Below are 4,741 nucleotides of genomic sequence, written 5' to 3' on the forward strand. Positions count from 1 at the left end.
ATCTAGTCCAAAAGTCGAAATGGGCTAAAATCTTCCCGAGCAAAAATCGGACAAACCGCCGATGGATTTGGCGTTCTTCATGTCTATGGAAAGCTCACGAGTAAATGATTTTAGACACAAGACCCGGTCCAATTGGTGGTCGGATCGCCGGATTTGGGGAAGTCAAAATGCGCTGGGGCGTTGCGCGTTTTTCCGTCTTTGGGCTGGAGGGCTGGGATTTGGGCCACTGGCCGGCTGGTGGGCAAATGGCTAGCTGGCCGGGTGGGGAGGAGAGAGAAAAGAGAGAGAAAAGGGAGAGGGACGACGCATGGGAAGAAAAAGGGAAGAAGGAATAGGTGCCCGATTCGACGGTCCAATCCGGTCCGCTCGATTCAAAATACAAAATTTTGAATTTTTATCGCCTCGGACCAAAAACGAGGTCCAAAAATTCCGAAAAAAATTCCAGAAAACTCAGAAAAATACGTAGACTCTAAATATATTTTTATTTTTGCCATGTGATCTTTAAATTAATTTTTAAAAATCATCAAAGTTTATATTTCGGAAAATCGAACCCGATTTTTAAAATTTGAAAAATCTCAAAAAATTCCTAAAATTTAAATAAAATTAAAATATCAAAAATACCAATAATGCTCATAAAATTTAAAATTTTGGGGTGTTACATTCTTCCTCTTACGTAAAATTCGTTCTCGAATTTTACACAAGGCGTAATAAAGCACATGATTATACATTGAACAGATAAGGGTACTTGTTACGCATGTCCCGCTTCGACTCTGTGTGCACTCTTCCACCGATCGGCTCCTCCACAAAACCTTAACCATAGGGATCTGCTTTGGATCTTAGCCTTACTTGGTAGTCCACTATGGCTACAGGTTGTTCCTCAAATGTCAAGTTCTCTTTAGCTCTATCACATCCATTGCAAAGACATGAGAAGGATCGGGAATGTATTTCCGAGCATGGAGATGTGAAACACGGGATGAACGTGAGAAAGGTTGGGTGGTAGCTCCAACCGTAGGCAATCGCTTCTAACTCTATCAAGAACCTCAAAAGGTCCGATATACCGAGGTGCCAACTTGCCCTTCTTTCCAAATCTCATGACTCCCTTCATTGGAGAAACCTTCAGGAATACATAGTCGCCCACTGCAAACTCCACATCCCTCCTTCTAGGGTCTGCATAACTCTTCTGCCATCGAAAGTCGCTTTCTGCTCGATTAAAGGAACTACCTCAAGTGTACTGCACTAGGTCACATCATGCACCTTCGCTTCCCCATTTCGCCCAACACAGAGGAGACCTACACTTTCTTCCATATAATGCCTCATAGGGTGCCATCCCTATACTAGAGTGGTAACTGTTGTTGTAGGCGAACTCCACCAAAGCTAGCTGCTCATCCCATTGACCTCCAAAATCCAAGACACTCATACAAAGCATGTCTTCCAGTGTTTGGATTGTCCTTTCGGATTGTCCGTCCATCTGAGGGTGGAAAGCCGTACTGAAGTTCAACTGTGTGCCAAGTGCCTCCTGCAACTTTCTCCAAAATCGAGAAGTGAATCGGCCTCTCGGATATTATGGAAGCTGGAACTCCATGCAATCCGACTATTTCTAATGTAGAGCCGGCATACTGTGCACAGTATGTAGTCTTTACGGTAAGAAGTGAGCCGATTTGGTCAAGCGGTCTACAATTACCCATATCGAATCATATCCTCGCGTGGTACGAGGCAACCTACCACAAAATCCATAGTGATCATTTCCCACTTCCATTCGGGATAGGGAGCCCTTGCGCCTTCCCGACGGTCTCGGTGTTCAAACTTCACCTTCGACAAGTCAAGCACTTGGACACAAAGTCTGCTATGTCTCTCTTTATGCCATTCCACCAATAGCTATCCTTCACATCATGGTACATCTTGGTGGAACTGGGTGGACATCTGCATGTGTAGTGTGCCTCGCATGATTTCATTCCCGAGGTTGTCTACATCGGCACACATATCCTAGAACCTTGTACTAGGGCGCCATCATTGGCAAATCCAAACTCACCACCTTCACCTTGTCAGATTTCTCTATAATCTTCATCAATTGTTGGTCTCGTGGCCGGGAAACTCTAACTCTGTCCCTCAAGTCCGGCCTCACCAAAAGTGAGCCAACAATACCCTCATCCGAAAGATCTAGGATTAAACCTTGATCCATCAACTCATGTACCTCTGAATCAATGGTCTCTTCTCTCTTTGAAATGTGCGCCAAATCGCTGAAGATTTTCTCGCTCAAGGCATCTGCTACAACATTGGCCTTCAGTGGTGGTACTGGATGGTGCAATCATAGTCTTTCGTAAGCTCCATCCATCTCCTCTGCCTCAAGTTCAAGTCCCTCTGTTGGAAGATGTACTTCAAACTCTTATGGTCGGTGTATATCTCGCACACTTCACCATACGTGTAGTGTCTCCAAATTTTTAGTGCAAAGACTACACCGCCATTTCCAAATCATGGGTGGGTAGTTGCTCATGCCTCTTCACCGCCTTGAAGCATAAGCCACTACCTTTCCATTCTGCATCAAGACACACCCTAGGCCAACTCGGAGAGGTCACAATACACGGTGTATCCTTCACCACTCACGGTGTAGTGTCAACACAGGGGGTGGTTAGACACTCTTTAAGCTTCGAAACTCACCTCACACTATCTGTCCAAATGAATGGAACATTCTTCTGGTCAACTTAGTTAGGGAGCCGCTATTCGGAGAAATCTTGTACAAAACGCCTATAGTAGCTACTAAACCTAAAACTTCGCACCTCGGATCGTTGTAGGCCTAAGCCAATCGATTCTGACTTCAATTTTCTTGGGATCCACTTGAATGCCATCACTAGAAACCACGTGTCCCAAGAATGAGATGCTTTCTAGCCAAAATTCACATTTTGAAAATTTGGCATATAGCTGGTGCTCCCTCAACGTCTGCAACACCATCCTCAAGTGCCACACGTGTTCTTCCTCGGTCCAAGAGTATACCAGAATGTCATCTATGAATACGATGACAAAACGGTCCAAAAATGGCTTGAACACCCTGTTCATCAAGTCCATGAAGGCTGCTGGTGCATTAGTGAGTCCAAAAGACATCACCAAGAACTCATAATGACCATATCTTGTCCTGAACGCCATTTTGGACACGTCCTCATTCCTGATTCTCAATTGATGGTAGCCTGACCGCAGGTCTATCTTGGAAAAGAATCTAGCTCCTTGGAGCTGATCAAACAGATCATCGATCCGAGGAAGTGGATACTTGTTCTTCACTGTCACCTTGTTCAGCTGTCTGTAGTCAATGCACAACCTCAATGACCCATCCTTCTTTCTCACAAATAGAACAGAGCGCCCAAGGTGAAGTGCTCGACGTATAAAACCCTTGTCCAAAAGCTCCCGTAGTTGCTCCTTCACTCTTTCAATTCGCTAGTGCCATCTCGTAAGGTGGCATCGATATGGGGTTTGTACCCAGACAACATCAATGCAAAACTCTATTTCCTTCTGGTGGCAACCCGAAGCTCCTGGGAAGACATCCATAAATTCTCGACAACAGAACATTTTCCATGCCGACACCTTCTACGGATGTATCTCTCACTAATGCCAAATACCCTTGGCATCCACGCTCAACATTTTTCTAGCACTAATTGCTGACACTAAATTATATGGAGCCACGCTCCTGTCACCATCAAAGCTAAACTCTTCCACACCAGGTATGTGGAAATACACCTTTTTGTTCCTGCAGTCTAAAATGGCATAGTGAGTTGACAACCAATCCATCCCGTGATTACATCAAAATCCATTACCGGTAGAGGAACCAAGTTTGCCGGGAGGATCTTTCCATCCACTACCACCGGGCTACCGGAAAAACCATATCTACATCTATGTTGTCACTAAGTGGGGTAGCCCGACAAAGGGCACTCTAAAGTTGTAGGGTTTCTACCAACCTCATGGCAAACACAGGAGACAAATGAGTGCGTAGCACCGGATCTATCAAAACACGAGCCTCATAAGAATGTACGTAAGAATACACGCCACAACCGCATTTGAAGCTTGAGCATCCCGTGGGTCGGTGAAAACTCGAGCTTGACCCCTACCCGAGTGGCGTAACTCGAGCATCGACTTCTACCTCTGACCGCCTCCAAATCCACGCCCCTTGTCTCGGCCTGTTGCACATCGAATCGATGCCGCCATGTTGGAAGTACACGGATACAACTGGCGAGGAACATTTGCAACATAACCCTATGACCCCATCTGTGGATCGCTGAACACGGTGCATTCCCTAGCAAAGTGACCTGGTTGGCCACACCTAAAGCATACTCATTAAAACATCAAAAAAGATACTGAATGTCCTCTTCCACATTTGTGCACAAGGTGCCAAAGAGGATCTGAACGAGCAGAATCGCTGCACTGAACTATTACCACCGCTGGATCCGCACTCGTCGAACCCTCGGATTTGTGTCTAAAACCACTCCTCTTATTCCTGCTTCTTCCTCTGTAAGTAGTTTGGCCACCACTATCCGTAGTACCCATGTGGGGAACACCAAGAACCCTCCGCCTGCTTTTTCTTTGCTCTACCGTCATCCACAAAGATAGCTAATCTCAATCTGTCTGCTCGATCAACCACCACATCAAAAGATCGATCGGACAACATGGCAGTTCGCATACCTCTGTCAAGCCCCTTTAGGAATCTTTTCACCTTCATAGTCTCTCAGAGATACTGCTGTAGGGGCATATCGCTAAATTC

Source organism: Hevea brasiliensis, chromosome 13 (genome assembly GCF_030052815.1).
Source record: "Hevea brasiliensis isolate MT/VB/25A 57/8 chromosome 13, ASM3005281v1, whole genome shotgun sequence".
Classification (NCBI taxonomy): domain Eukaryota; kingdom Viridiplantae; phylum Streptophyta; class Magnoliopsida; order Malpighiales; family Euphorbiaceae; genus Hevea; species Hevea brasiliensis.